General features: G+C 45.9%; 1 protein-coding gene and 1 non-coding gene across 2 annotated transcripts in view; both read left to right on the top strand.

Annotated features, from left to right (window-relative positions):
* The window catches only part of LOC140189013 (uncharacterized), a 1003756-nt gene that overhangs the window by 60946 nt on the left and 919048 nt on the right, over positions 1-23762 (top strand). The gene's annotated exons all lie outside the window — the stretch shown is intronic.
* Positions 5200-5271, top strand: trnad-guc (transfer RNA aspartic acid (anticodon GUC)). The gene has a single exon. It is a non-coding gene; the product is annotated as a tRNA-Asp (tRNA).

Raw genomic sequence — 23762 nt, 5'->3', positions numbered from 1 at the left:
CCGAGCGTGGCTTCATCGTGGCAGTAGAGGAATCCACGACCAACATGTCAGAATGGGAATGCGCAGCAGAATTAAAATGGTTGACCATTGGGAAATCCTACTCGTTGCGGATGGAGCAAAGTTGTTCCACAAAATGTTTCCCCAATCTATCTTGCGTCTTGCAGTTGTAGATGAGGCCGTATTGGAGCATCCGATACAGTATATGACCCAGAGAAGCTCACAACTGAAGTGTTTCCTCACCTGGAAGGACTGTTTGGGACTCTGAATGTTGTGAGGGAGGAGGTGAACGGCCAGGCGCAGCACTTCCTCCGTTTGGATAAATGCCAGAAGGGAAATCAGTGGGAGTGTGTAGTCGTGGCCGAATTGTTTGGCGATGCACCCTGAAACCATTGGGATTTCCTCGCGCAGCTTCGAGTCCTGACTACGGTGTACTTCCAACATTTTCTGTTTGACTCTGATGCAAACCAGTCATGTAGATTGTGAAAAACCGAGTCCCGCCCAGCAGCGATTGTCGGTCACGTTCTACAACACAGAATTGAACCATTTATTCCTACTTTCCACAAAACTTGTCTCTGCGGCGCATCGGTGAGCGCGTCCGGCTGTTAACCGACAGGCTGGCGGCCAATGATCCGGCAGATTTGTTTCTGTTGTGTTTCATTGGCAGCTGGGAAACGCTGCGCTGAAGGGAGGCCGGGGCTCCCTACTGCGGCCGCGATGGGAATTTAAACTGTTATATTTTAGACACATGTACCGAGATACAGTGAAAACCTTCTCGTTCATACTGTCCATGGAGATAAAATCATTGCACAGTGCGTTAAGATCGCACAAGGTAAAGCAACAACAGAGTGCAGAATAAAGTGTAACAGCGACAGGGAAAGCACAGTGCAGGTAAATAATAAGGTGCTGCATCATAACGAGGTGACTTGTGAGGACAAACGTACACCTTATCGTACTAAGAAACGATTCAGTAGATAAAACAATGGGATTGAAACTATCCATGAGCCTGTGATACGTTCTTTCAGGCTCTTCTGCTTTCTGCCCGATGGAAAGAGGATACAGACAGTCGTTTTTCAGGTAGGTAGGAAGTTTAAAAATACAAGAGTAAACTTCAGACGATGGTAATCGGATAGGGGACAAAACTAGCGGAGGAACTTACGCTTTTTGCGTCTGTCATTTTATGTTGATACCAGCAGTATGTTAGAAATTCCGGATGTCACCTGGACCAGATGAACTACACCGCGGGTTTATGAAAGAAGTGGGTGACGATATCACGGAAGCGTTAATAGTGATTATTCAGGAATGACTGGATTCTGGAATGGTTCAGACGACAGGAAAATTGCAAAAATAATTTTAAGTTTACAAAAGACAAGATATTACGGACCGGTTGGCATGGATTTTATGTTGGGAAAATGCTGTAGTCCATTCGTAAGGATGTGCTTTCAGGCGTCTGATAAAATAGTCCGGTCAACATGGTTTTCTTAGAGAAATCTGGCCACACAGATCTGTTGGAATTCTTTGGAGAAATAGCAGTCGAGATAGAGAAAGGAGAGTCAGTGGGTGTTGTTAACTGGGATTTTCAAAAGGCCTTTGTCAAGTGATGCAAAAAGGTTGCTAAACAAAACTAGAGCTCATGGTATTGCAGGAAAGATACGAGAATCGAAAATATATTGGCGACTGTTGGGAGGTAAAGTCTGGGAATAAATATGGCATTTTCAGTCGTTTGTCGGTAACTAGGTGTCTTCTGGAGGGGTCTCTGCCTTGTACCTTATCTGTCAATGATCTGGATGACGAAATTGATGGCTTTGTATGTGATAGAAAATTAGATGGAGGGGCTGGTAATATTGATGAGGCAGGAAGTCTGCAGAAGGTCTTGGAGAATGGGCAACTAAGTGGAAGCTGGGATACAGAGTACGATAATGTATGGTCAGGCACATTGACAGAAAGACTATTTCCCAAATGGGGAGCAAATTCAGAAATCAGACGTGCAAATGTGCTGGAGAGTTCTCGTGCAGGATTCCCTAAAGGATAAGTTGCGGGTTGAGTTGGTGGTAAGAAAGACAAATACAATTTTAGCATTCATTCCGCCAGGACTAGCACCTAAAAGCAAGGTTATAATGAAGATGAATTGTAAGACATTGATCAGATTCATTTGGAGCATCGTAGACAATTGTGGGCCCATTTCTGATAAAGGATGCGCTGGCATTGGAGTGGGCCCAGGGGAGTCTCACGAGAATGATCCCGGAATGAAACGGTGAAGATACAAGGAGCATTTGACGGCTCTGAGCCTCTACTCATTGGAATTCAGATAAATGAGGGAGCATCTCATGGAAACCTATCAAATATTGAGCGGCCTGGATAGAGTGGATGTGGAGAGGATGTTAGTTCAGATTCTCTGACCCTCAGCGTTGATGTTGAGCCCAATCGACCCGGGACATAGTGATAGGATCCCATGAAAATGTCGTTCTGCCTCACTATCTGTGTGGTAGCAGTTGTCATGGCCGAGTGATTAGGCGATACACCAGAAGTTCATTGAGGTTTCACTGCGCAAGTTCCACTGCGGGAGAGGCGGGTCCTCTCAGAGTAATCCGTGTCCACGTAATTTCAAATTTCTTCATTCCTTCTACCAAAGTATTATTTGTTTCGCCGTCTCGTGATGAAACTATGGAATAAGGAAATTAAAACCCTTTATTGCATTGCGCTTCAAGGGTCTTGTTATGAATTCAGGGTGTTCATTGGAAATTCTATCGGGTGAGTCACTCTTGACATTCGAGAGATCTGCCGCCAACATGGACTGAACTGCTTTCCTGTTGAGCCGCACATCCTCAGAATTCCAAATCTCAGGGTTCACTGAGTGTGTGAAGAAATTAGATTGTTCTGGAGAGTATCGGCGATCAATGCCTAAGGTGTCCTGAATGGACAAATCTAGTGTCCCTTTGCCGCACCCACTCAGTCATTTAAGGTATCCTTCCTCAGGTAGGGTCCCCTGACTGCCGGCAAGCGAGCGGAGTTGTCTGGATGTCCCGTTCTCAGAGGGAGATAGAGGCAGATTCTATTAATGAGTAATGACTCAACTATTCAAAACATATTTATTTTCAGATTTGCCTTCATCCAGGCAGCCACAAACCAAGAAACTCGAATAACCCAATTAAAAAAACACTAAAAACCACTGCGCAGAGAAAGAGAAAGAAAAAAAAACGTTATGCAAACAAGAGAAGCAAGCTAACAGCATCTCGAAACAGACTGGGTAACGGATCTGCTCCCGGAGCATCCGGAGTAGGCCGAAATCCTCGAACCCCAGTTTTCACATCAGCAGGACAGAAAAGCACAGCAGCCGGATCTGCTGCGATCCTTTTGATTCTGTTATTTATTCAATTAGCTATACGGCACGAGATGTTAACGACACTTCTGGATACAATAAATTAACCCACCTAGGTGTGAGTCAACACATCGTAAAGTTCAAAATACCCAATAACAGTGTCCTCCGATAATCTCGGCTGCAACTCAGCTGGTGTCCATTGTTCGAACCATTGATGTCTGTCCCAATGAACAACCCAGAGGCAAAGAGAGAGAACGCGGAAGAGACACAGTGGAAGAGTAACTGAATGTGTAACAGCAGGGCCACTGAAACCGGACTCATTAAATAACGTACAACACATTCACGGCTGACATGTCGTGAACAAGGCCTCCGGAAGGGTCGGAGCGCAGAGGCAATAACAGGACGGGACAGGAGGTAACAAGCACTGAATGATAGACAGAGTCACGGGCAGAGAGACACGCGAGGAAATAAACCACCAAACAGCAGCTCGCGAGGGGAACGATGTGACGTCAGCAAAGAATCGACAAATAAAAATGAAGGAAAAGAATGGGAAGCGTCCACAACGGAGCAGCTCAGCACCACGTTCAGCCAACAGCAGAGTGGCGCAGCGGGAGCGCGCTGGGCCCATGGTCGTCCAGTCGGTAGAAACCAGCTCCGACTTATCAAGTTTACCGCGGATTCGAGAATTGAAAACTTTGGCATTCTGTAAACTAACTGGAGTGTTGAATGCATGGGATGTTCGCAAGGATTTTGCCAGAGATGGAGAGTTCCGGTATAAACCGAGGCTGGATAGACTGCGGGCGTTTCCATGGAGCGCTGGAGATGACGGAGGTCTTTGTAGGTCATATCAAATTAACGGGGGCCGTTCAGAATAGTAGGAAACTGTCCTGACGTGTGTAAACCGAGACAGCATGAGAGGAAGAACTTCATGCAGATGGCGGCTGGAAACTGGAACCGATGCCTGAGTGGCTAGTGGAGGCAGGTATTCCAACAATATAAGAGAATTGCCTGGATGAGCACCTGAATCATCAAGGCACGGAAGGCAATAGCTGATAAGTGAGATTCTTTTCTGGTGGGATTGGTACTTGACTCTCAACATCGACGTGACGGGCCGAAAGGCCTGTTTCAGGGTTGAATGATTCTGTGATTCTAGATTACATTTGTTAATCGCATTAAAGGGTTTAATTTAATCGTGTATTGGAGAGAAGGATCGCTTAGGATATAAATAGACAGAGTGGTGAGTGGACTGAGAACACTCAGTGTGAACACATCATCCGACGTGTTTTGGTGTGTCCTAGTTTGTTGTGAGAATCTGGTTTATAGTGACAGCAGGAAGCTGCATTGGTCGGTCCATCGGGAAAATGTGAAAGACAGGAAATCCACCCTTGATCCACTTGATAGCCCAGTGTGAATAATAATTTTACACTCTCCGATTTAAATAATTTGGGGAATTCGTACCCGAGTTGGCAGGTTCGGCCCATTCGGACTGTAGAAGTCCGCACGGATCGGGTTCTATGAGACGTTTACATCTGATAGTTTCGATGAAAGAATATTAAAAGTCGATTAACTACGATCATCGGAAATGGAACCTGCGTCAATTGCCTGGAAGACAGATATGTTCACCATTATATCACCATCGTTCCATCATTCTGCAGGAGACTCGTGTCCTGAACTGTCTTCCGTGGTCTATGACTGTGACTCGCACTGCTTTCTGAATCAGGTCACTCCGATGCAGTTGCTGTTATGTCAAGTTGTGGTCGCCATCCTCCCACAGACCGGAGGTAAGTGAGTAAAATCACTTCCAAACTCGAAGAGCTGCACATCGTTTGCTGCTTGTCGCATTACAAAACCGGAATAATATATATTCCGATACCACCACCAATTCCTCGTTAGTATAGTGGTTAGTATCCCCGCCTGTCACGCGGGAGACCGGGGTTCAATTCCCCGACGGGGAGATACAAATTTTACTGCATTCTTCAAGCTGAATACTGTCTTAAAAAGACAAATAAAAGAGGAAAAATTATTCGGTGTTGAAGCGATCAGTCCATTGGACATTGGGGAGGTGAAATACCTCGGGCTCTTGTGAGCTGAACCGCCTCTTCAGGTCAGTGAAAGCCTAATCAGCTTCGGAACCCCAACAAAAAGTTTGGTAGGCGAGGTAAGTCGGTAAGGAGCGCCGCCACTCGACTGTAATCCCTGATAAAACGGCGATAACAGTTTGCAAACCACCAAAACGGCTGAAGTTGATTGCGAGACGTGGGTCTGGGCCATTCTTCCAACGCCCGGATCTTATCAGGAGCTGCCCTCACCTGTCCGCTCTCGATGATATCGCCAAGGAGATGACCAAAGGGACGTCGAACTTACATTTCTTGGCCTCCACAACTAACCTGCTCTCCCACAGTCTCTGGAGGACTAGTCGGACAAGGTGTACGTGTTTCTGGGGGCTGCTAGAAAATATTAAGATGTCATCTAGGTAGACGAACACGAAGCGTTTAATGAAGTCCCGCAGCACATCACTGATTAGGGCTTGAAAAACGGCGGGGTATTTGTGTGGCTCAGACGTGTATTAAAGGCCGTCTTCTACTCGGCTCCCTCCCTCATCCTGACTAGATGGTAGGCGCTACGATGGTCCAACTTTGAGAAGATGGTGGCTCCCTGAAATGGTTCAAATGTCGAGTTAATCAAGGATAGTGGGTACTTATTTTTAACTGTTATATTGTTCAGGCCTCGGTAATCAATACAGGCACGAACTGACCCATCCTTCTATAGAAAGAAGAAACCGGCGCCTACCGGCGAGGATAAAGGTCGTATAATGCCCGCCGAGAGGGACGCACTAATGTATTTCTCCATGGCCTCTCTGTCCGGTCGGGATAAGTTATAAAGACGACTGCTAGTTAACGAGGCCCCGGCCAGCAGGAAGATAGCGCAATCATACGGGCGGTGCGGGGGCAGGGAAAGAGCCCGTTGTTTGCTGAATACCTGTCCCAGGTTATGCTATTCTGCGGGGACTCCGGACAAGTCGAGTGGTTCCAGTACAGGCGGGGTGTGTTGTAATTAGAGGAACTGGGAATGATTGAAAATCAGACGAGGGGATTAAGGCCCATTTAAGGAGGTAATAGCAAGATGGGGAATAGCCAGACGGGCCTATGGCAATGGGTTAAACTTCAACTGCCACTTTTCAGCCCTATTTTGCATCCTAGCGATGTCCCGATTTAAACTCTGTCAGCCCTCCACACTATCCAAATATCCCCAACATTTGTGTTATCAGCAAATTTAGTAACGTACCCCTCCAATTTCTCATCCAAGTCAGTTATAAAAATCACGGTGAGAAGGGGTCCCTGAAAAGAACTCTGAGGCAGATCGCTGGTCACTGATATCCAATCTGAATATGATCCGTCTACAATAATTTTTTGCTATCTATGGGCAAGCGAATTCTGGGTCAACAAAGCAATGTCTCCTTGCTTTCTTAGTAAGCCTTGCATGGACTACCTTATCAAATCCCTTCCCTTGCTGAAATCCATACAATCGCCAAGGTCCTTTTGCAGAGTGAATAGTACCTGTGCTGTCTCCTCTGGTTCCGCACACACTTTTCCATTGTCACGGTTCATTGATCCTATTTTCTCACATCTTATCCTCTCGCCCTTCACAGACCTGTCGATTGCCTTAGGGTCTTCCTTAAACTGCTCGCCAAGGCCTTTTCATGGCTCCTTCTGGCTCTCCTAATTTAATTTTCAAGCTCCTTCCTGCTAGCCTTATCATTTTATATATCTCTATCAATACCTAGTTTTTTAAACATTTCGTAAGCCTTTCTTCTTGACTATATTTTCATTATGTGTACACCATGGTTCCTGTACCGTAGCATCTCTTTTCTGTCTCATTGACACCTATCTATGCAGAAAGCCACGCAAATATCCCCTGAACATTTGCAACATTTCTGCCATGCATTCTCCTGAGAACTCTGTTCCTTCCAAGTCTCTGCCTGATAGCTTCATATTTCCCTCTTACTCCAGTTAAATGCTTTTGTTACTTGTCTGTTCCTATTCCTCTCCAATGCTATGGTAAAGGAGATAAAATTGTGATCGCTGCCTCAAAAATGCTCTCCCACAGTCACGGTCCGGATCGGCGTCCCTTTAAAATTACTTTGTTTATGATACGATCCGGACCGTTGACTCCCTGTTTCCCTTTGGTTCCATGTTTTCCCGTATCCCTCGGGCTTGGTGATTGGAGGCAATTTGCTCTCGGTTGAACCGGCAGTTTATAGTTTCCGGCTTTCAGCCGTTCGGCGCGACAGCGTTTGCAAAGTCAGCGAAAGTACTGCGAGCCCATGTCATCTGGACGGAGAAAGCCTAGTCTCTTCCCGGAGCAAGTGCCAGCAAGCCGCCTTCCCTTGTCAGTACGGGTCAGTCAAAGTTAACCCGCTGTGGTGAGTCATGAGCTCGCCGCGGCTTGAAGCGTACTTGAGCCCAGTTATAGGTCTGTCCATTATTCTGTGGTCTCCGTATCCATGTCGTACGTCTAAAAGCGATCCCGGCCTTGTACCAAGGAATACTGGGTCACTGTGTCAAGAAGATTCCCGACTCCGTCATGTGTTTACGGAGGATTCCCGGCTCAGTGTTTTATGTCCTGTGTCTGAGTCTGTGCCGTGAATAAAACAGAATTCCTGTCTCCGGAGGCTCCAAGTCTCAAGTCCTGGCCCTGCCGGCTCCAAGTGCCGAGTGCTGAGCCCGGTGGCTCCAAGTGCCGAGTGCTGAGCCCGGCGGCTCCAAGTGCCGAGTGCTGAGCCCGGCGGCTCCAAGTCCCGAGACCTGGCCCCGGTGGCTCCAAGTACTAGGTCCTGGCCCTGGCGGTCCGTGATTCCGACTCCTAGCCCATACCCTTATTCCCAGCCTTGTCTCAGGCCTGAGTCCTTGTCCAGTTCACTATTCTTGCTTCTGCTTTGCACCGAGCAATAAAATTAATATAAGTTAACCTCACATGATGTGTTTGAGTCTTGCATTTTGTTCCACCCTTGCTCCCAGCACAGCCCACTGAGATACCTGACACCTGACCAGGTTCATTTACCAACAGTAGATCAAGTGCAGCCACTCCTCTTGTAGGCTTATCTATATATCGTGACAGGTAACCTTCCTGAACACATTTAAACTCTACCCCATCTTAACACCTAGCACCAGGGATATGCCAGTCAATATTGGGCAAATTAAAATCTCCCACCACGTCAACAATTATTTGTTACACCTTTCCAGAATTTGTCTGCCTATCTGCTCCTCGATGTCTCTGTTACTATTGGATGATCTATATATTTAAAAAAAAACACTCAGTAGAGTTATTAACCCCTTCCTGTTCCTATTGTCCACCCACGGAGACTCAGTAGACAAGCCCTCCATCACTTCCTCCTTTTCTGAGCCGTGATGCTGTCTCTGATCAGCAGTGACTCGATCCGACCACTTTTGCCTCCCTGCCTGTCCTTTCTGAAACAGCTGAAGCCTGGCAGTCTGAGAACTTAAGACAATAAGACCATAAGATATAAAATCGTAAGCTATTCGGTACATCGAGTCTGCTCTGCCATTCAATCATTGGCTGATCCAATTCTTCCGGTCATCCCCACTCCCCTGCTTTCACCCTATACCCTTTGATGCCCTGGCTAATCAAGAGCTTATCTATATCTGCCTTCAATACACCCAATGACTTGTCATCCACAGCCGCTAGTGGCAACAAATTCCACAGACGTACCACCCTCTGACTAAAGGAATCTCAGTTCTTAAAGGACGTCCTTCAATCCCGAAGTCGTGCCCTCTTGCCCTATAATCGACTATTATGGGAAATAACCTTGCCATATCTAATGTCTTCAGGCCTGTTAATTCGAAATGTTTCTATAAGATCTCACGCCCCCCCCCCCGCACTCTCCTGAACGCAGCGGAATACAGCTCAAGCGCTTCCAGACGTTGCTCATACGGTAACCCTTTCATTCCTGGAATGATTTTCGAGAAGCTTCTCTGAACCCTTTCCAATGTCAATATATTATTTCTCAAATAAGGAGCACAAAACTGCTAATAATACCCCAATTCTGGTCTCACGAGTGCCTTATAGATCCTCACCAATCACATCCCTGCTCTTGTATTCCATACCTCTGGAAATGAATGCCAACATTGCATTCGCGTTCTTCACAACCGATTTAACCTGGAGGTTAACCTTTAGGTCATTTAGCACAAGGACTCCCAAGTCCCTTTGCATCTCTGCATTTTGAATTCTCTACCCATCTAAATAATGGTCTGCCCGTTTATTTCTTCCACCAAGGTGCATGACCATACACTTTCCAACATTTTCCTTCATTTGCCACGATTTTGCCCATTCCCCTAAACTATCCAAGTCTCTCTGCAGGCTCTCTGTTTCCTCAAGAGTACCCGTTCCTCCACCTCTTTTTTGTATCATCGGCAAATTTAGCCACAAATCCATTAATTCCGTAGGATAAATCATTGATATACATCGTAAAAAGCAGTGGTCCCAACACCGACCCCGGTGGAACTGCAATGGTAACCGACAGCGAACCAGAATAGGATCCCTTTATTCTCACTCCCTGTTTTCCGCCGTCCAGCTAATGCTACGCCCAAGCAAGTAACTTCCCTATAGTTCCATGGGCGCTTAGCTTGCTAAGCGCTTCATGTGCGGCACCTTATCAAAGGCCTTTCGGAAACCCAAGTACACCACGTCTACTACATCCCCGTTGTCTACCCTGCTTATAATTTCTTCAAAGGATTGTAGTACGTTTGTCAGTCAGGATGTCCCTTTCAGGAAACCATACTGGTTTTATCCTACCTTGTGATGTCGCTCCAGGTACTCCGTAAACTCTTTCTTAACAATAGATTCCAACAGCTTCCCAAGCACTGATATCAGGATAACAGGTCTGTAGATTCCTTCCTGATGACTCCCTGCCTTCTTAAATAGCGGAGTAACATTTGCAATTGTCCAGTCATCTCGGACAATGCCAGAATCTAGCAATTCTTGTATGATCATCGTCAATGCCTCTACAATCTCTCCAACTACTTCCTTCAGAACCCAAGGGTGCATTTGATCAGGTCCAGGAGATTCATCCACCCTGAGACCATTAAATCTCCTGAGCACCTTTCTCAGTCGTAATTTTCACAGCAAAACTTCACTTCACTGACACTCTTGAATGTCCGGTACACTTCCACTGTGAGGACTTATGCAAAATAAGCATTCGGTTTCACTGCCATCTCTGCATCTGTCATTACAGTATCTCGAGCGTCATTTTATATTGGTCCTATATCTACCCTCGACTCTCTTTTGCCCTTTATATACCTAAAAATTGATTTTAGTATCTTCCTTTTTATTCGTCACCAGCTTCCTCGCGTTATTCCTTTTCCTTCCGAATGACCTTCTTAGTTTCCCTTTGCAAGTTTTCAAAAGCTCCCCAATCCTGTACCTTCACGTCAGCTCTGGCTTCCTTGTATGCTGTCCTTGCTTTTACTTTGGCTTTGATTTCACTTGTCAGCCACGGTAGTGTCCGTCTTCCAACTGAAAATTCCTTCATATTTAGAGTATATCACTTCAAGCAGCTGCCCCTGAGCCATACAAGTCTCTGCAATGGCCACAACATGATAGCTCCAAGTACTAATCCACGATCTAACCTCACTAGCTTTGTTCATGATACCCCTTGCATAAAAATAGACATATCTCGAAACATCGGTCTCAGCGCATCCCTTCTCTATCACCTACCTATCCTCTCTCTCACACAGTTTACAAGCTTTCTGTTCCAATGTGCGCGGCGATTGGAAAGCGGACTTAAAAGCAGGACACGGACACGTAAGTAGCATTACCGGAAGCGTGTTTTTTTTTTATTAATAGTTGCCAGGACAAAAAGGAAGCGTGGATTAGATGCTTACATGGACGTGAACGTAGGATGACAAACAGGCGGAACCTGGACACGGAGCCGGGGCTCGGAAATTGGACACGGAGCTGGGACTCGGAACCTGGACACGGAGCTCGGACTCCGAACCTGGACAGGGAGCTGCGACAAGAAACTTGAATACGGAGCCATGACTAGAAACTTGGACACGGAACCGGGACTTGGACTCGGATTTGGACACGGAACCTGGACTTGGACTTGGACTGGAACACAGAGACTGGACCTGGACTTGCACTGGATCCCAGAGCCTGGACTTGCAATTGGACTGGAACAATGAGCCTGGACTTGGACGTGGACTGGAGCACAGAGCCTGGACTTGGACTTACCTGGAACTCAGAGCATGGACTTGGACTTGGACTTGGACAACGAAGATATAGAATACCCATCCCGGAGTAGCCGCAAACGGCCGGATCTTCTCAGCTGTATACGAGAAGCCGAAACTAAACAACAACAGACAGTTCTAGTCTGGGCACAGAGTAGGTTATGAAGCGGCAAACAGCCGGCAATCACTCAGCTGGGCACGAAGAGACAGAATTCCCCACTTGGAGCAATGGCAAACGGCTGGACCCACCCGGCTGGAAACGATTCGGTAAAACCAAACGATGACAGTCCATTTGTATCTTGGCTCGTCAGCAAATCTCGGAGGAACATGAAAACAACAGTATTCGCATCTTGACTTTTCATTTCCTATTCCTTACATTGTCATTGGTACCAGACCATGATGTATCCAGTCAGGATATTCTCCACTATACACCCACAGAAGTTTGTCTAAGTTTTACACAACATAGTAAATCTGCTGAAACTGGGGAGTATGGGCTGTAAATGCCGGTAAATCGTTCCAGGATGCCAGGAAATTCTGCTCCTCAAAACTTCCACACTCAATGAATTCCAGTCAATATTGGGGAAATTATAGTCACACACTACTCTGTTGCTATTACATCTTTCCTGTAGCCTGCCTACATTTCTGTTCCACTTTCTCTTGCTGGCATTTTAAAAACAGTTGGAAATGGAAACACACAGCATCTCAAGATGCCACTTTATCAATTCTCCGGTCCATCCTGAAAGATGCCCACTGGGAGGGAGGGGGTAGATAGAGTCCATGAAATGCAGTTCATTATTAGAGTTGTGCAGGTCTCTGTCCTTGAATTGCTGGGATAGTACTAGAGTTTAACGGTGGAGTGCCGGGTGTGTACATGTCTCTGGGCTCACTGCACAGTGCTGAGCGTTTTAATGTTCTGTGTCGTGGAAGTGAATGTCTGGATATTGTGAGGTACTTTGTCCCTGTAGTCCACTACTGACTGTTCTTGGACAGTCTCTTATGAAGGGCATGTTTATACCAGAGATTCAGCCTGGCCTTCCTCACCATGCTGAGTTGCAGCAGTCTGTGTTCCTGCAGGACATTTTTGGTTTCTACTTGTCCGCCTCCCTGCTGTGCATTGCTGGAGCTAAAGTGGGCAGTGTCCATGCAGTCCAGAGCTGGTTTGTGCAGGTCAGTGTTCTTGCAGTTTTGCAGGTGGCTGGTGTACACAACGGGATGAGTGTGGTCTGCGTTCGGCTGTGAATTTACAATGCAATCTGGGGTTTTCCATGTCTTTATCTGTAGAGCCAATGGGCTGGTGCTTGAAATCTGTGGCACCAAAAAAACAGTGCTGGGGTTGTGGTGATGTCTGTTCCCCTATTCTGCCCTGCTCTGGATCAATACTAATATATTTTCATAAATTTCTGTCCTTGTGTTAGAGTCGTGTACTGCTTCGTACTCTCACTGACCAGTGTTGTGCTCTGGCATCTCAGTGGGCATGGAATGCACTGCCAGTGTTTTTACAGAGTGCCTCATTATTACAGAAAGAAATACCTTGTACACCCAGGTAAATTAGATGGTTCATGGAGGCCAGACCGAATGTTCCGGATCATTAGTGGACACAGGATCATCGGGGGATGCCCTAGAACATTCAACCCATCAATTCTATACTATAGAGCATCAAGTCTATAGTACAACATTCCACTGTCCCATTCCCAGTACTGTTCCCACAGCTCAGCGGGTTATTTCCCCGGAAGGACCTGTCCAGTTCCACTATGAACAATTTAATTGGCTATTCCCATCACCCCTGCAGGCAGTGTGCCCCAGATGAGAACCACAGTCAGTGTAAAAATAAGAATTTCATTACATGATCCTTTGATCCTTTGCCCATTCTTCTCAAGTCATTGAGCAATTTACAGTGAACAGAACAGCACAGGAACAGTCCTGTCAGCTCACTGTGTGTGTGTTGACCATGATGTGAGTTCGATCTGTGTGTTTGCCCTCATGTGGTCAGTGTCCCCCAGTGGACTAATTCCCCCAAAGTATATGCCCACCTTAATACACTTTGAGAGACCCAACAACAGCTCTTCCTTAGGTTCAACAGGTCTGAGAATGTCACCATACCCGCTTCCTGATCTCGCTTTCCTCCAGGTCCTTCTCCTGAGTGAACATCGATGAATGCAGAGTGTTCATTTTGTACCTCGCAGTACAGAAATCAAAATAATACGGATCATCCATTTAACAAGCCGATCTCAGTTTTGGAGGGCACCACAGATCCGACAGTGTCACACAGCCTGTTCCCTCTCTCTGTCTCTCTCTCTCTCTCTCTCTCTCTCTCTCTCTCTCTGTCTCTCTCTCTCTCTCTCTCTCTCTCTCCCTCTCCCCCCTCTCTCTCTCTGTCTCTCTCTCACTCTCTCTCTGTTCCCTTCTCTCTCTCGCTTTTTCCAACTCTCTATCGCTCTCTCTCTCTCTCACTCTCTCTCTCTGTCTCTCTCTCTCTCTCTCTCTGTCTGTCTCTCTCTCTGTCTGTTTGTCTCTCTTTCTCTCTCTCTGTGTCTGTCTGTCTGTCTGTCTGTCTCTCTCTCTCTGTATCTCACGCTAGTCGTTTTCTCGTTCACTTTTAGTCGTCCTGCATTTATTGTTCTTCCAATTCCGAGTACTATTTTTATTATTTTACCGGTCTTCCATTCTGTTGCACAAGAACACATTTCTGTCCAATTACCTTTTGACCATGTCAAATTTAAGATGTGTATAAAAGACGACTGCATCAGAAACTCCAAACACAAAATGCTGCAGGAACTCAGCAGAATTCTAGTGTGTTCCCTTGGATTTCCAGCATCTGCAGATTTTCTCGTGTTTCTACATCAGTAACGTGGTCAATTGATCGTTTCCATCCCGACATTTTTCTCTATTGTATCCTTATTGACCAGGATGAAGCTGAATGACTGAAGGACAGATCAAAATGGGAAACTACAGAAAAAAAGAAGGCAGGATTAGGACAGCGTCGCTCATCTTCGTCGAATACTGAATAAATAGACAACAAAATGAAATCTCTAAATGTAGCTGCTCCGTGACAAGATTCAGTCCTTGTAGTTAAAGCTACCGGCCTATTTCCACCAGAGACACTACTGAGGTAATGCCACAGAATTTTCATGTATACAGTATATGTACATCAGAGACAATGGTGTTGAATCAAATTGCTCGTTGTAGTACCTGTAACTGAGAAAGTTAGTGAGGAGTATAACCGTATCTCTGGAGACTGAGCTTCTGTATAAATCAGGGTTGATGTGAAGCATCAGCCCGGTATCTGCCGGAGCTGTGAATTCAGGAGCAACACGAATCACAGATTCTCATGAAATGGTGTATCCAGTCATCTGGCGGATACGAGACATTTACTATCCTTTTATTTCAGCCTTTGGAATTCCCGGTAAGTCGCAGTCTCAGCTGCTGTTGGTGGAAAATAATATTTACTTCCAATGTTGTAATTGTTCCTATCACTGCCACATACCAGTTCTAGTATTCCGTATTTCAGGGTTGGAATGGAAACACCGGGGATATGGATTCTGGGATCAGGATCTGAAATAAACGGCTACCGGATTTGAGGGATTCTGCCAACATCTGTGGAACTGAGTGGGTCAGGCAGCGTTCTACGAACGGTTTGGGATGTTCTTGTTTCTGTATTTTTGGTCTTGTAGCAGCTGAACTGCATTTGCAAATATTGTGTTGAAGCACACCGCGCACAATCTTGTCCGTATTTGTATATGAGCGATTGCCTGAGTTAGGTGCGGTGCTCAATCAATCGACTGGCTGTAACGCGTTAGCAAATGTCAGGAGTCCCATGACGTTTCACGGACCTGTTGTGGATTTTTAATAACTGTGCGCAATATCACTGAATATAAAGCAGTTAATGGACAACACAATAAACACGAAACCCCAAGCAGCTTGTACAGAACGAGAAAGCAGTTAACACACGTGTCTGGGGTCTATCTGAGAACACTTCTGAGGAGACATGTTTTAACTGTTTTTCCACATATTCTGTTTTACCCGAATTAGCATTTCCAGCATTTCCTGTTTTTGTTCCGTCCGTCGGCAGTTCTGTCGCTGACAGTGATCGCCATGATTGTCTAATGGAGGAATCCCGCCATCAGCGTCCGAACGAGACGCGGAAGGCACCGGTAGAAAATGTTCCCTCCAGTATTGACTCTGAGGAGGTAGTTACTCAGTTTTAGCTTTCCGCTGACATTTCACATTTCGGTCACAGTAAGTAATCCGTATTCAAGTTATTTTACTATGTAAACTCCTTCCTTGTCTCCGCCAGATCTGTACCCTCCCTCGACCCTCCCATGCTAAATCCAACAGTTAAGTGGCAATATCACAGGTTACCCTGAACCTGCTGCACTGGCTTCTAATCAGTATTTTCTCAACTTGTAGCCTCTCTCGTCCCTCCCACCACTAAATTCAAATATTAAGTGGAAAGATTACAGGATCGCTCGAACTGCAGAATTGGATTCTGTTTGGAATTTCTCAAACTGCTGTTCCCTGCCTCTCTTCCAGCGAACTTGGTGGCGATTGTGATCCTGTCCCGAGGAAAGTGCGGTCTCTCCAAATGTATCACTCTCTACCTTGTGGGAATGGCAGCGGCCGATCTCCTGGTCGTTATTTCGAATCCGCTGCTGAGGTGGACTGCTGAGATTTATTTTCCCCGATCATTCCTGCGAATCACTGCTGTGTGCAGACTCGTCAGGTGTTTGATGTTTGCGAGCACTGCGACCTCAGTCTGGCTGACTGTCGCTTTCACCGTCGATCGATTTGTGGCTATTTGCTGTGAGAAGCTGAAAACAAAATATTGCACCGAGAGAACGGCGGCTGTGGTTATCGGGACAGTGAGTGTGCTGGCCTGTTTGGAGACTGTCCCCTGGGGCTTTGTGTACGGGGCTGGAAAAATAATTGATGGTGTTTCCTGGTATTGTGTTTTAACACCGAGCTTCACAAACTCTCCCTCATGGGCGGCATTTGAGATTTTTCACCGCATTTTCTACCCTTGCGTCCCTTTCATTCTGATGTTGCTGTTCAATATTCTGACTGTCAGGCGGATTCTAGCGGCCAGTCGAGCCCGCAGGAGGCTCCGGGGACAAAAGAGTGGAGAGAATGACAAGGACCGGGAGATGGAGAACCGACGCAAATCCATCGTTTTGCTCTTCAGCGTAACCGGTAGTTTCATATTGTTGTGGGGAACACTGGTGGTATTCTCTATCTATAGACGGATTACAAACAGTTTTGTTCGTTCTGTCACGGATCCCCGTTACGTCACAGACCAAACATCGACAATGCTGCAGGTTCTCAGTTCCTGCACCAACACGTGTATTTACGCCCTGACTCAGAGCAAATTCCGAGAGGAACTAAAGAATGCGGTGAAATACCCACTGAATCTGATTTTGAAACTCATGAAACGTTAGAAATAAATGCTGTAAAGTATTACAATTTAGCTGCTTCATACGTCCTATTCTAGCTCCCCACTTGTGGGTAAATGGTAACAATGTGATGAACAGAGTTACAAAACAAACACGAGAAAATCTGCAGATGGTCGCAATTCAAGACAACAAACACAAAATCAGACCCTGATGACGTTTCTCACAGAAAATGCTGCAGGAACTGAGCAGGTCTGGCAGCATCTATGGAAAAGAGTAAATTGTCGACGTTTCGGACCGCCACCCTTCATCAGAAACCTGACAACTGTTTACTCCTTTCTATTATGTGTGTGTTGCTTAGTTTGACAAGACAGCTGTTTAAAGCTGATCCCGATGGCATCGCTGGCTTCATATTCCCAGAGAAATCCCCTTTACACCTCACGTCCCGCCATGTTAAAATGAAGCTCGAGACGAACCTGTTTCCCCTGCTTCCAGGTTCTGACAAAACTGCCTGATCTTGGATAATATTTTCGACTGTATCAACCACTCCTGCTTCCGTCACAACCCGTCTTTTCCTTCAACCTCTTTTCTCCTCCTTCTCTACCTGAAGGTTTCCCTTCTCATTGCCACCTTGAACTATCTCTATGTAACAGATTTTTTTTTACAATTGAAGACAAATTAACATTACTTTCACTCGTAGCTCTGTGAGGAATATAGTGATAGAGAAAGAGAGAGAGAGAGAATGGGGGGAGAGAGAGAAAGATGGAGAAAAGGGAGAGAGAGAGAGAGAGAATGGGGGAGAAAGATAGATGGAGAAAAGGGAGAGAGAGAGAGGTCAAAATATAGAGATAGTGGGAGCGAGTGAGACATCGTGAAGGAGTGAGCGTGAGAAGCAGACATCGCGTTCGGAGAGAGGAGTGGGAGAGATAGAGAGAGAGAGAGAGAGAGAGAGAGACAGACAGACAGACAGAGAGAGACAGAGAGAGACAGAGAGAGACAGAGACAGAGCGAGACAGAGCGAGACAGAGAGACAGAGAGAGAATGAGATATCGTGAAGGAGTGAGCGTGAGAAGGAGACAGCGTCACGTTTGACGGTGGGAGAGAGAGAAAGTGACTGAGACTTCACGAGAAAGGGGGCGCGAGGAAGAGCGCGCAAGATGGAGAGCCTGAGGGAGAGGGCGCGAGAGTGAGCAGGAGGGTGAGAGCGTGCGTGAGGGTGGGCGTGAGGGAAAGCGAGAGAAGCAGACATCGCGGTAGGAGAGAGGGGTGGGAGGGAGAGAGAGATAGTGAGCGTGAATGAGACTGTGAAGGAGTGAGCTCGAGAAGGAGACATCTCCAGGGCTGAGGTCGCGAAGGATAGTGAGCGAATGAGACATCAGGAACACCCATCATTGGGGTTTCCGGTATAAGGAGGATGGATTACACTGAAATTATATTCTCACAGGGAATCTTGCTGAAGCCACCCTGATGATTTTTATCAAGTGACATCTGGAGGATATGTTGGTGTCCAGAGCTACAGGTCAGTAGGTTGCATTGATGGAAGGTAGAGATGAGGTCAAAGCAAACCTAAAGGAAGTCAAGATGGGGTCACCATAATGAGCACAGTGGCACCGAACGGCAAAAGTGAGTTTATTTCAGTGTAGGGGGAAAACTGTTAAGGCAGACATAACCAGATCCTGCATTTATACATGGCACAGTGATTCATCCGTTGCAGATATCTGGTTGAGAGAGAGTCAGGACTGGTATCTAAACATTCCAGGATTTAGATGATTTAGAGAGTCCAGAGGGAGCTAAAAGAGGTTGAGGAGCCGCACTGCTGATTAGGCAGAATGTCACCAGCTCGAAGTCATCCCGTCACAATAGCCAGTAAGAGAGGGAAACGGACATGTCAGCAGGTTATTGACTGATGTCAAACAATAGAATACACTAGTTGGTTAATCTTCTCTCCAGAATGACTTGCACCTCCTTACCACCTGAGGCTTGGACGGGGGATTATTTGTCAGGTGTATCTATGATGGTTTACAGAAACAGCATGTAAATGGTCCACCAGGGAGGGGACATACTTGAGACGTTAGTGGGAAATGAGCCTAGCGAGATTAGTGGGGTTTCATTGAGATAGATTTACGGATTATAATTCTGGAGGTTTTCCCCTGGGTATTATGAAGGGTAAGTCTGAACCTGCAGGTGGACGAATCAGAATCAGGGTTATTATCAACGGCATGTGACGTGAAATTTGATAATTAGTAGTCGCAGTTTAATGCAAAACATAATATAGAATAAAAAAGGAATAATCAATCAATCAATAAACCTCAGTATACATATATTGAATATATGAGAAATTGTGCAAAAAACTTAAATACTATATATCAGAACAAGTCAGATGATGTCCAGGGGTCCGATGCCAATTTAGGAATCGGATGGCAGAGGGGAAGGAGCAATTAATGAATCACTGAGTGTGTGCCTTCAGGTTTCTGTATCTCCGACCTAATGGTAACAGGGAAAAACGGGCATGCCTTGGGTGCTGAAGGTCCTTAATAATAGATGCTGCCTTTCTGAGACACTGCTCCTTGGATATTTAGTAGGCTTCTACCCAAGATGGAACTGACTAAATGTACAACCCTCTGCAGCTTCGTTCGGTCCTGTACAATAGCCCCCCATACCAGACAGTGAAGCAGCCTGTCAGAATGCTCTCCACGGTACATCAATTGACGTTTTTTGAGTGTACTTGTGGACATAACACATCTCTTCAAACTCTAATGAAATATAGTGGCTATCATGCCTTCTTTATAAAAGTATCGATATAGACATAGACATAGCATTGTACAGCACAGTACAGGCTTTTCGGCCCACAATGTTGTGCCGACCCTCAAACCCTGCGTCACATATAAGCCCCCACCTTAAATTCCTCCATACACCTGTCTAGTAGTCTATTAAACTTCACCGGTATCTGTGCCTCGACCACTGACTCAGGCAGTGCACTTCACGCATCAACTACTCTCTGAGTAAAAAAAATTCCTTCTTCTAAAATCCCCCTTGAATTTCCCACCCCTTACCTTAAAGCCACGTCCTCTTGTATTGGGCAGTGGTGCCCTGGGGAAGAGGTGCTGGCTATCCACTCTGTCTGTTCCTCTTATTATCTTGTACACCTCTATCATGTCTCCTGTCATCGTCGTTCTCCCAAAGAGTAAAGCCCTAGCTCCCCTAATCTCTGATCATAATGCATACACTCTAAACCAAGCGTCATCCTGGTAAATCTCTTCTGTACCATTTCCAATGCTTCCATATCCTTCCTATAGTGAGGCGACCAGAACTGGACACAGTACTCCAAGTGTGGCCTAACTAGAGTTTTATAGAGCTGCATCATTACATCACGACTCTTAAACTCTATCCCTCGACTTATGAAAGATAATACCTCATAAACGTTCTTAACCACCCTATCTACCCATGAGACAACTTTCAGTGATCTGTAGACATGTACCCTGAGATCCCTCTGCTCCTCCACACTACCAAGTATCTTGCCATTTACTTTGTACTCTGCCTTGGAGTTTGTCCTTCCAAAGTGTACCACCTCACACTTCTCCGGGTTGAACTCCATCTGCTACTTCTCAGCCCACTTCTGCATCCTATCAATGTCTCTATGCAATCTTTGAATATCCTGTACACTATCTGCAGCACCTTTGTGTCATCTGCAAACTTGCCAACCCTCCCTTCTAACCCCACATCCAGGTTGTTAATAAAAATCACGAAAAGTAGAGCTCCCAGAACAGATCCGTGTGGGACACCACTATTCACAATCCTCCAATCTGAATGTACTCTCTCCACCACAACCCTCTGCCTTCTGCAGACAAGCCAATTTTGAATCCACCTGGCCATACTTCCCTGGATCCCATGACTTCTGACTTTCTCATTAAGCCTACCGTGTGGAACCTTGTCAAATGCCTTACTAAAATCCATATAGATCACATCCACTGCACTACCCTGATCTATATGCCTGGTCACCTCCTCAAAGAACACTATCAGGCTTGTTATACACGATCTGCCCTTCACAAAGCTATGCTGACTGTCCCTGATCAGACCATGATTCTCTAAATACCCAGAGATCCTATCTCTAAGAATCGTTTCCAATAGCTTTCCCACGACACACGTAAGGCTCACTGGTCTATAATTACTCGGACTATCCCTACTATCTTTTTTTGAACGAGATGTCAACATTCGCCTCTCTCCAATCCTCGGGTACCATTCCCGTGGACAACGAGGACATAAGGATCCTCGCCAAAGGCTCAGCAATCTCTTCCCTCGCCTCGTGGAGCAGCCTGGGGAATATTCCGTCAGGCCCCGGGAACTTCTCCGTGCTAATGTATTTTAATAACTCCGACACCCCCTCTCCCTTAATATCAACATATTCCAGAACGTCAACTTCACTCATATTGTCCTCACCATCATCAAGTTCCCTCTTATTGGTGAACACGGAGAAGAACTATTCATTGAGGACCTCGCTCATTTCAGGGAGCGTACTACCAACGGTTTGGAATCAATAATAGGATGATCGTGTTTCTGTATTTTTGGTCTTGTAGCAGCTGCACTGCATTTGCAAATATTCTGTTGAAACAGCCCGCGAACATTCTACCAATTCATTGTCCGTATTTGTATATGAACGATTGACTCAGTTAGGTGCCATGTTCAAACCATCGACTGCCAGTAACGCGTTAGCAAATGTTCGGAATTCCATGATATTTCACGAACCTGTTGTGGATTATTGATAAATGTGTGCAACATAATTGAATATAAAGCAGTTGACAGACAACACAATGAAATACTTGCTGAGCAGATTATCTCAAGCGAGGGTCTAGTGAGTTGGATGAACTAAGGGAAATACATATTAGTAGGAAAGTGGTGTTAAGTAAATTGAAGAGATTAAAGGCAGATAAATCCCTAGGGCCAGATGGTCTGCATCCCAGAGTGCTTAAGGAAGTAGCCCAAGAAATAGTGGATGCATCAATGATAATTTTTCAAAAATCCTTCGATTCTGGATTAGTTCCTGAGGATTGGAGGGGGACTAATGTACCCCGCTTTTTTAAAAAAAAAGAGAGAGAAACCAGGGAATGATAGACCGGCTAGCCTGACATCGGTGGTGGGGAAGATTCTAGAGTCAGTTATCAAAAATGTGATAACAGCACATTTGGAAAGCAGTGAAATGAGCCGACAAAGATAGCATGGATTTGTGAAAGGAAAATCATGCATAACGAATCTCATAGATTTTTTTGAAGATGTAAGTAGTAGAGTGGATAGGGGAGAACCAGTCGATGTGGTAAATTTAGATTTTCAAAAGTCTTTTGACAAGGTCCCACACAGAAGATTAGTGTGCAAACTTAAAGCTCACGGTATTGTGGGTATGGTATTGATGTGGATAGAGAATTGGTTGGCAGAGAGAAAGCAAAGAGTGGGAATAAACGGGACTTTTCAGAATGGCAGGCAGTGACTAGTGGGGTACCACAAGGCTCAGTGCTGGGACCCCAGTTGTTTATAATATATATTAATGATTTAGACGAGGGAATTACATGCAGTATCCCCAAGTTTGCGGACGATTGGGAAAAGGGGAGGTGCAACGAGACCTGGGTGTCATTGTACACCAGTCGTTGGAAGTGGGCATGCAGGTGCAGCAGCCAGTGAAAAAGGCGAGTGGTATGCTGTCATTCATAGTAAGAAGATTCGTGTACAGGAGGAGGAAAGTACTACTACAGTTGTACAAGGCCTTAGTGAGACCACACTTGGAGTATTGTGTGCTGTTTTGATCCCCTAATCTGAGGAAAAACATCCTTGCCATAGAGGGAGTACAGAGAAGGTTCACCAGATTGACTCCTGGAATGGCAGGATTTTCATATGAGGAAAGACTGGATCGACTAGGCTTATATTCGCTGGAATTTAGAAGATTGAGGGGGGATCTGATTGAAACGTATAAAATTCTAAAGGGATTGGACAGGCTACATGCAGAAAGATTGTTCCCGATGTTGGGGAAGTCCAGAACAAGGGGTCACAGTTTAAGGATATAGGGGAAGCCTTTTAGGACCGAGATGAAAAAAAAAAAAAAACTTCTTCACACAGAGAGTGCGAATCTGTGGAATTCTCTGCCACAGGAAACAGTTGAGGTCAGTTCATTGGCTATATTTAAGATGGAGTTAGATATGGCCCTTTTGGCTACAGGGATCAGGGGGTATGGAGGGAAGGCTGGTACAGGCTTTTGAGCTGGATAATCAGCCATGATCATACTGAATGGCGGTGCAGGCACGAAGGGCTGAATGGCCTACTCCTGCACCTATTTTCTTTGTTTCTATGTTTCTATGTCCTAGACCAGACCCTTTATCCTAGCCTCGTCTAGGGCCTGTGTCATGTCCAGCATCGTTTCTTCCCCACTTCCCTTGCTTGCTTGACACACCAAGTCCTCTTCTAAGAACTTCAGTGTTGATGTCTTGCATTTGGATCCGCTCCCATCGTCCCCGTTAAGACAGAGCTGGAGCTTTTGGAAAGCATATACTTGGATAAGTCACCGACACCGTACGGGATGTACCCCAGGCTACTCTGAAAAGCGAGGGAGGAGTTTGCTGAGACTCTGATGAATATCCTTGAATCATAAGTCGAGACGGGAATTTTTCAGAGGATAGGATGGTTGCAGATGTCGTTCCCTTATTCAACAAAGGGAGTTGGGATAGCCCAGGAAATTATAGGCCAGCGAGTCTTACGTCAGAGGTTGGTAAGTTGGTGGAGAAGATCCTGAGAGTGTCACAAAGGCGGGGGCTTTGGGAGCAAGGGTGGACTCAA

Source organism: Mobula birostris, chromosome 28 (assembly GCF_030028105.1).
Source record: "Mobula birostris isolate sMobBir1 chromosome 28, sMobBir1.hap1, whole genome shotgun sequence".
NCBI classification, from domain to species: domain Eukaryota; kingdom Metazoa; phylum Chordata; class Chondrichthyes; order Myliobatiformes; family Myliobatidae; genus Mobula; species Mobula birostris.
This window is presented reverse-complemented; position numbering and strand designations above follow the sequence as displayed.